General features: G+C 41.1%; 1 pseudogene; it reads left to right on the top strand.

Moving 5' to 3' along the window:
- Nucleotides 1–7,497: 7,497 nt before the first annotated feature.
- LOC106700583 (endogenous retrovirus group K member 6 Gag polyprotein-like) lies at nucleotides 7,498–9,113 on the top strand (annotated as a pseudogene).
- Nucleotides 9,114–9,907: the final 794 nt, after the last annotated feature.

Below are 9,907 nucleotides of genomic sequence, written 5' to 3'. Positions count from 1 at the left end.
TATGTTACCTGAAAAAAAAAAAAAAGTTACTTTTAAGCACCTTAACCTTGAGTTCATTGAGCCTCTCCATGGAATAAAAAATAAATGCACAGATTCTATGGAGTTCTGAGTTTTTAAGTTATTTTTTTGATATAGGAAAAATGTTTCTGATCTCTTAAAGGTAACTCGTATACACCCCTGGGGAGAGAGAATGCTTAGTTAGAGACATGAGGGACTCTGTGAACACATAGGCAGGAGATTTTCTGTGCACATATATTCATGTGAGATGATGCAAGCCCAATATGAATCAATAGATCTCACATACAGTGGCAGCCAAACCAGAGATGAAAGGTAGAATATGGATGTAAGAGCTACGAATGCAAAATCAAGGGATTTTTCCTCTATTCTTAGGAAATTAGAAACCATGTAAGTTAAATGAAAATGTGAGAGTAAGGATGAAGAGGGATGTGAGAGAGAGGGTGTGTTGGATTTAATTCCAAAAATGATCTTTTTCTGATGTGTATGAAGTGGGATGAGGTTTAGTAAGGGGAGGGAAGACAGAAAAAACATTAGTATCATACTCTTTATAATAGTTCACATAAAGTGTAACAGAGCTTTGGGAATAGAAAAGTAATGAAAAGGTAAAGAAGCTACTGTGCCAGAATGCTGCAGTGGGTAGCCGTTCCCACCTCCAGGGCATCTTCTCAACCCAAGGATTGAACCCAGGTCTCCCACACTGCAGGCGGACTCTTTACTAGCTGAGACACTGGGGAAGACCAATAAAATAAACATGTTTTCTAAATACAATGACTTTAAAATAATTGATAAATATACTTTAATGATAGTATGCTATATTCACAGCATTATTACAGTCTATGTATATTTCTTTCATATAGCAGATGAGAAACAATCTTAGTATATAATAGTAAAAATATAGTAGTAATAATAATATTAGCTAAAACTTGCTGATCATTTACTGTGCTCTAAGAGGCACTAAGCACAGCTGAGAGGAGCTATCCCACATCCGAAGTCAGGGGCAGAAGCCCGGAGGACCCAATGCCCGAAAGGCAGCAGCCAAGAGGAATTACCCCATGTCCGCCGAGGTCAGGGGCAGCGGTTGAGAGTGCCAGGCTGCGACGGCGCAGGAACGGCCGAGAAGAGCTGCCCAAGTCGGAGGTCAGGGGTGGCAGCTGAGAGGAGCTACCCTGCGTCTGAGGTCAGGGGCAGCAGCCTAGAGGAGCTACCCCATGTCCGAGGTCAGGGGTGATGGTGGAGAGGAGCTAACCCACGTCTGAGTCCAGGGGCGGCGGCAGGGAAGAGCTGCCCCACACCCCCAAGCCCGAGGCCAGGGGCGGCGGCCAAGAGGACCAAACCCACGTCCAAGGAACAGTGGCTGTGTGGGCACAAGAGGGCCTAGAGGAGCTATCCCACATTGAAGGTCAGGAAGGGTGGCGGTGAGGAGATACCCCTCATCCAAGGCAAGGAACAGTGGCTAAACTTTGCTGGAGCAGCCATGAAGAGATACCCCACGCCCAGGGTAAGAGAAACCCAAGTAAGATGGTAGGTGTTGCAAGAGGGCATCAGAGGGCAGACACACTGAAACCATACTCACAGGAAACTAGTCAATCTAATAACACTAGGACCACAGCCTTGTCTAACACAATGAAACTAAGCCATGCCCGTGGGGTCACCCAAGATGGGTGGGTCATGGTGGAGAGATCTGACAGAATGTGGTCTACTGGAGAAGCGAATGGCAAACCACTTCAGTATTCTTAGCTTGAGAACTCCATGAACAGTATGAAAAGGCAAAATGATAGGATATTGAAGGAGGAACTCCCCAGGTCAGTACGCGCCCAGTATGCTACTGGAGATCAGTGGAGAAATAACTCCAGAAAGAATGAATGGATGGAGCCAACACAAAAACAATACCCAGCTGTGGATGTGAGTGGTGATAGAAGCAAGGTCCAATGCTTCAAAGAGCAATATTGCATAGGAACCTGGAATGTCAGGTCCATGAATCAAGGCAAATTGGCAGTGGTCAAACTGGAGATGGCAAAACTGAATGTCGACATTCTAGGAATCAGTGAACTCAAATGGACTGGAATGGGTGAATTTAATTCAGACGACCAATTTGTCTACTATTGTGGACAGGAAATCCTCAGAAGAAATGGAGTAACCATCATAGTCAACAAAAGAGTCCATAATGCAGTACTTGGATGCAGTCTCAAAAACTACAGAATGACCTCTGTTCGTTTCCAAGGCAAACCATTCAATATCACAGTAATCCAAGTCTATGCCCCAACCAGTAATGCTGAAGAAGCTGAAGTTGAATGGTTCTATGAAGACCTACAATACCTTTTAGAACTAATATACAAAAAAGATGTCCTTTTCATTATAAGGGACTGGAACACAAATGTAGGAAGTCAAGAAACACATGGAGTAACAGGCAAATGTGGCCTTGGAATACAGAATGAAGCAGGGCAAAGACTAATAGAGTTTTGCCAAGAGAATGCACTGGTCGTAGCAAACATCCTTTTCCAACAACACAAGAGAAGACTCTAAACAAGGACATCACCAGATGGTCAACACCGAAATCAGATTGATTACGTTCTTTGCAGCCAAAGATGGAGAAACTCTATACAGTCAGCAAAAAACAAGACCAGAAGCTGACTGTGGCTCAGATCATGAACTCCTTATTGCCAAATTCAGACTTAAATTGAAGAAAGTAGGGAAAACCACTAGACCATTCAGGTAGGACCTAAATCAAATCCCTTATGATTATACAGTGGAAGTGAGAAATAGATTTAAGGGCCTAGATCTGATAGATAGAGTGCCAGATGAACTATGGATGGAGGTTCTTGACATTGTACAGGAGACAGGGATCAAGACGATCCCCAAGGAAAAGAAATGCAAAAAAGCAAAATGGCTGTCTGGGGAGGCCTTACAAATATCTGTGAAAAGAAGAGAAGTGAAAAGCAAAGGAGAAAAGGAAAGATATAAGCATCTGAATGCAGAGTTCCAAAGAATAGCAAAAAGAGATAAGATAGCCTTCCTCAGCGATCAATGCAAAGAAATAGAGAAAAACAACAGAATGGAAAGACTAGAGATCTCTTCAAGAAGATTAGAGATACCAAGGGAACATTTCATGCAAAGATGGGCTCGATAAAGGACAGAAATGGTATGAACCTAACAGAAGCAGAAGATATTAAGAAGAGGTGGCAAGAATACACAGAAGAACTGTACAAAAAAGATCTTCATGACCAAAATAATCATGATGATGTGATCACTGACCTAGAGCCAGACTTCCTGGAATGTGAAGTCAAGTGGGCCTTAGAAAGCATCACTAAGAACAAAGCTAGTGGAGGTGATGGAATTCCACTTGAGCTGTTTCAAATCCTGAAAGATGATGCTGTGGAAGTGCTGCATTCAATATGCCAGGACATTTGGAAAAGTCAGCAGTGGCCACAGGACTGGAAAAGGTCAGTTTTCATTTCAATCCCAAAGAAAGGCAATGCCAAAGAATGCTCAAACTACCGCACAATTGCACTCATCTCACATGCTAGTAAAGTAATGCTCAAAATTCTCCAAGCCAGGCTTCAGCAATACATGAATCGTGAATTTCCTGATGTTCAAGCTGGTTTTAGAAAAGGCAGAGGAAGCAGAGATCAAATTGCCAACATCTGCTGGATCATGGAAAAAGCAAGAGAGTCCCAGAAAAACATCTATTTCTGCTTTATTTTCTATGCCAAAGCCTTTGACTGTGTGGATCACAAAAAACTGTTGAAAATTCTGAAAGAGATGGGCATACTAGAGCACCTGACCTGTCTTTTGAGAAATCTGTATGCAGGACAGGAAACAACAGTTAAAACTGGACATGGAACAACAGACTGGTTCCAAATAAGAAAAGGAGTACATCAAGGCTGTATATTGTAACACTTCTTATTTAACTTATATGCAGAGTACATCATGAGAAACGCTGGGCTGGAGGAAGCACGATCTGGAATCAAGATTGCCAGGAGAAATATCAATAAGCTCAGATATGCAGATGACACCACCCTTATGGCAGAAAGTGAAGAGGAACTAAAAAGCCCCTTGATGAACGTGAAAGTGGAGAGTAAAAAAGTTGGCTTTAAGCTCAACATTCAGAAAATGAAGATCGTGGCATCCGGTCCCATCACTTCATGGGAAATAGATGGGGAAACAGTGGAAACAGTGTCAGACTTTATTTTGGGGGGCTCCGAAATCACTGCAGATGGAGACTGCAGCCATGAAATTAAATGATGCTTGATCCTTGGAAGAAAAATTATGACCAACCTAGATAGCATATTGAAAAGCAGAGACATTACTTTACCAACAAAGGTCCGTCTAGTCAAGGCTATGGTTTTTCCTGTGGTCATGTATGGAGGTGATAGTTGGACTGTGAAGGAGGCTGAGCGCAGAAGAATTGATGCTTTTGAACTGTGGTGTTGGAGAAGACTCTTAAAAGTCCCTTGGACTGCAAGGAGATCCAACCAGTCCATTCTGCAGGAGATCAGTCCTCGGATTTCTTTGGAAGGAATGATGCTAAAGCTGAAACTCCAGTACTTTGGCCACCTCATGCGAAGAGTTGACTTATTGGAAAAGACTCTGATACTGAGAGGGATTGGGGGCAGTAGGGGAAGGGGACGACAGAGGATGAGATGGCTGGATGGCATCACTGACTCGATGGACGTGAGTCTGAATGAACTGCGGGAGTCAGTGATGGACAGGGGGCCTGGCATGCTGTGATTCACTGGGTCACAAAGAGTCGGATACGACTGAGCGACTGAACTGAACTGAAGAGGCCATCCAATACTTTGGCCACCTGATGCAAAGAGCTGACTCATTTGAAAAGACCCTGTTGCTGGGAAAGATTGAAGGCTAGAGGAGAAGGGGATGACAGAGGATGAGATGGTTAGATGGCATCACCGACTCAATGAACATGAGTTTGAGTAAACTCCTGGAGTTGGTGCTGGACAGGGAGACCTGGCGTGCTGCAGTCCATGGAGTCACAAAGAGTCAGACACAACTGAGCAACTGAACTGAACTGAAGATATTTCATTAGCTAAACTTCATTAAAAACTTGTGTTTACTACTATTATTAATTTTCTTTTTTAAAAAATTTAAATTTATTTATTTTGATTGGAGGTTATTACTTAACAATATTGTATTTGTTTTGCCATACATCAACATGAATCTGCCATGGGTGTACACGTGTTCCCCATCCTGAAACCCCCTTCCACTTCCCTCCCCATACCATCCCTCTGAGTCATCCCAGTGTACCAGCCCCAAGCATCCTGTATCTTGCATCAAACCTGGACCTGCGACTCATTTCTTATATGATATTCTGAATGTTTCAATGTCATTCTCCCAAATCATCCCACCCTCTCCCTCTCCCACAGAGTCCAAAAGACTGTTCTATACATCTGTGTCTTTTGCTGTCTCGCATATAGGCCTATCGTTACCATCTTTCTAAATTCCGTATATATGCGTTAGTATACTGTATTGGTGTTTTTCTTTCTGGCTTACTTCACTCTGTATAATAGGCTCCAGTTTCATCCACCTCATTAGAACTGATTCAAATGTATTGTTTTTAATGGCTGAGTAATACTCCATTGTGTATATGTCCCATAGCTTTCTTATCCATTCATCTGCTGATGGACATTTAGGTTGCTTCCATGTCCTGGCTATTATAAGCAGTGCTGCGATGAACACTGGGGTACACGTGTCTCTTTCAATTCTGGTTTCCTCCACATTAGGATGTAGAAGTTTAGAGAAGTTAAGAATTCTATCAAAACTCAGACAGCTACAAAGGACAGAGTTAAGATTAGTTTAAATTACACTTTTTTTTTTCCAAATTCTTAAACCATAACTTATAATATTATTACAATAAACAATTAGTAAACTTTTAAAAATAGAACCAATATAGTCATATTTATCTTTACCCTACTTCAGAGACAACCTATACAAAGATCAGAGATGTACACACACAGTATAATTTACTGAAATCCCCCAGTATTAATAACTATATGGTACTGCTTTCATTAAAGGTACATTTTTTTTTCTCTTCCCTACTTACACTTCCTCCATCAAAAATATCCCTATAAAGCATGAACCCACACTCTTCTGCAAAATGTTGCAAATGATGTTGAAAATGACAATCCCATTGGGAGAGCATATTGATTTGGGAATCAGAAGATCCAGATTAGAATCTTACCTTTTTCCACTTGCTCCTTGTTGATCTGAGGTGAATCTTGGCATCTTATATTTTTGTTTTTCAATATCAAGTGAGAAGTATAATCCACCTCACATCACAGGCTATCATGAGAACTGATTGAAGAAATGTATAAATGTATACACCACACTGTTGGAGATACACAGAGGACCTTCCTCACTTGTATGGATATTTATGCACTCAAGATTAGGAATAATTGATATTTTTGGCAATGATACATCTAAACAGTTGACCATACAATAGACTGAGGAAGAATCATCTCCAATTTTACTTTTAAAGAAGTCACAGAGATCCATATTATGTTCAGCATTTACTCCCAGGAAGTTCTTCATATGCATGTTTGAACTAAAAAAGTGATGCTTCATATCATCTGATATCTTTTTGTGTGTGAAATGTGTTTAAGTTTTGTTTTCATACTCATGAGTAGTCTTAATTATTAAAAATAAGTATATCTGGGGTTAGAGAAAAGGGTCTTAACAAGTTTCTTAATCTTAGTGAGACTAGTATTTTCTTCTGTTAAATTAGGTTTATGATATCTTTTGAAGAAGGTGCTGAATGTATTTACTACTGTATTCAAAAAGTATTAAAATATAACAATTACTATATATGGAAAACAACAATCTTTACTAAGCAACAGAACTATTGAAAAACTTACCTGCAGGGAGCTGCCCATGAGAACGGGGTCCTTTATCTAAAGGACACAGCTCTGGGAGCTGCCTCAGTCCTTGAGGGTTTGCTTGAAAACATAGCTCTCTGTCCCGCCACCCCAGAGATTAGGCGATTATTTACTGCAGACACCTGGAGTTCTGGACAAACTTCTCACGCACAGAGAAATGTTATCTGGTGTAAGAAATAATAACAGGGTGCCATTCCCATGCTCTCTAGATTTCTTGTGACTTTTTGTAAGATGTATAGGTCAACCAAGAAAATACTGTCTTGTCTTTCTCACGCTCTCCTGTATAAATATAAGATACTGAATAAAGTCGTGGTCAGACTGCATCCCTTCATGGAGACGTGTCTGAACCTCTCAACCCCATCTTTGTTGTAGAATTCTTTTACTGTAGTTTTCTTTCTCAGCCGCGCGGTGCACGTTCTCGGGACCTGATCAACTTTGCCGGCTGGCACCGCAGGTGGCGCCCGAACAGGGACTTGGGAATCGGAGCGCGACGACGGCCACTGCCCACCAAGATTGAAGTTAAGTAACAAGGAATTCCTAATTATTTGAAGTAAAGGGCAGGGAGTGTTATTGTCAAGAGTAATAAATCATGGGACAAGGCAATAGTCCCCAGTTATTTGTACATATGTTGAAAACTATGTTAAAATGTAGGTAAATTCATGTAAATAAGTTACAGCTAGAGAAGTTTTTACTTTTTATAGAAGAAGTTTATCCCTGGTTTTCAGAGGAAGGAACAGTTAGTCTGGAAACTTGGAAGAAAGTAGGAAAACAATTGCAGACATATTATTCCCTACATGGTCCCAATTGTGTCCCTGTGGATGCTTTCTCTTTGTGGACTCTCATAAGAGACTGTCTGGATCCTAAACATGAGAGACATAAGATTCAAACGGCCCTTTGGGATTCCACAGAACCTGAAGTTGCAGAGCCTGCCGCCCCCTGCCCTCCCCCTGAGCCGCTTTATGCCCTGCCTGAGGGAGCAGCTTGTAAGGCTGGAGGAAATGATGATGTGTTAAGCTCTGATGAACAGGAAGAGTTAAATGAACAAGTGGCTCAGTACCATAGAGAGGATATGCCTTGGGAGATGATGGTTAGCATGTAATCCCCCTCAGGAAAAGGGGAATTAAAGTATTCAGGGCAAAAAAAAAAAAAAAAAAAAAAAAAAAAATTCAGGGCTTTCCAAAGAATAGCTGGATAATTTAATTCAGAAAATTGTTATAACAGTAAAAAAGGAAGCACAGGGAGACTCCCACTCCAGCCAGCCTGTGCCTCTAGCATATCCTCCCTCGATTCTTGCTGGGCTCGATCCAACTCCACCTTTCGTAGAACCGCGAGAGCTTATACCTATCCCTGCTTCTATATCCCAGTGAGAACATAAAAATTAGAAGTGAGATATTATTATCTCCTCTTCAACAAGCGATTAAGCGAGCTAATGAAGAAGGAGAACATATTCCTGGGTTTTCAAGAATCTATCCAGTATTTGAAAATGCTCAACAACAGAGGTATTATAAACCGCTACCCTTTAAACAACTAAAAGAGTTAAAAATGGCTTGTGCACAATACGGCCTGACTGCGCCGTTTACTCAGGCTATTATAGAGGCTTTAGGAAATCAAAATCTGCCACCTAATGATTGGAAACAGGTTGCTTGGTCTTGCTTATCTGGAGGATATTATTTACTATGGAAATCTGAGTTTGCTGAGCAGTGTGGGATCACAGCTGATATCAATAGGTGACAGGGACTGAACACCACTTATGAAATGATGGTGGGAGAGAGGGATTATCCAGACACTAATAATCAACTTAATTATTTGCCTGAAGCCTACCCTCAGATTAGTGCTGCGGCTCTACGAGCATGGAAAAAACTTCCAAATTCTGATAAAAAGACTGAAGATTTATCTAAAATTCGCCAGGGGTCAGATGAACCATATCAGGATTTTGTTGCCCGCCTGCTTGAGGCAATTAGTAAAATGATAGGGGATGAGCAGGCAGGAATGATGTTGGCTAAACAGCTTGCTTATGAGAATGCCAATTCAGCTTGTCAAGCTGCCCTGAGACCTTACAGAAAAAAGGGAGGCTTATCCGATTATGTACGGATTTGTGCCGATATCGGCCCTTCGTACGTTCAAGGCATAACTTTGGCCGTGGCATTACAAGGAAAGACAGTCAAAGAAGTACTGTATCAGCAACACAAGCGGGATAAGGGATAAAATTTTGCAATTTGCTCACTATCACCAATTTCTCTTTCCAAAAATCGTTTTTTCTCAGCCCCTTGCCGATGCCCTAACTGTATTTACTGATGGCTCTTCTAATGGAATAGCTAGTCTGATTATACAGGACAATACTGCCACCTGGCGTACTAATTATAAGTCTGCTCAATAAGTAAAACTATTTGCCGTTTTTCAGGCTCTATTACAAATCTCTGCTCCATTTAATTTATATTCTGACAGTCAATATATCATAAGAGCCTTAAACACTATTGAGACTGTTCCATTTATTGGTACCCTGAATTCTACTATCCAAACTCTTTTTTGTGATATACAACATTTAATTTGCTCCAGAGTTAATAAATGCTATTTTGGTCATATTCGTGCTCACTCTGGACTTCCTGGACCTTTAGCACGAGACAATGCTTTGGCTGATGAAGCTACACGTATGATATTTCCTTCCTTAGAACAAATGGCAAAAACTTCTCACAGCTTACACCATCAAAACAGCAATAGCTTGAGACTTCAATTTGACATTACTTGAGAAGCTGCCAGACAGATTGTTAAGCAGTGTCAAACATGCCCTCAATTTTTTAGTGTCCCCCATTATGGAGTTAATCCCCGAGGATTGTTGCCAAATGACATATGGCAAATGGATGTTACCTATATTCCTGAATTTGGTAAACAAAAATTTGTTCATGTTACTATTGACACCTTCTCTGGCTTTTTACATGCCTCTCTACAATCCAGAGTAGCTAGCAAACATTGTATAGCTCATTGCATTAAATGTTTTGCTG

The sequence above is a fragment of the Bos mutus genome, chromosome 19 (genome assembly GCF_027580195.1).
Source record: "Bos mutus isolate GX-2022 chromosome 19, NWIPB_WYAK_1.1, whole genome shotgun sequence".
NCBI classification, from domain to species: domain Eukaryota; kingdom Metazoa; phylum Chordata; class Mammalia; order Artiodactyla; family Bovidae; genus Bos; species Bos mutus.
Note: the sequence above shows the minus strand (reverse complement) of the source record. Positions and strands in the feature narration are given on the sequence as shown.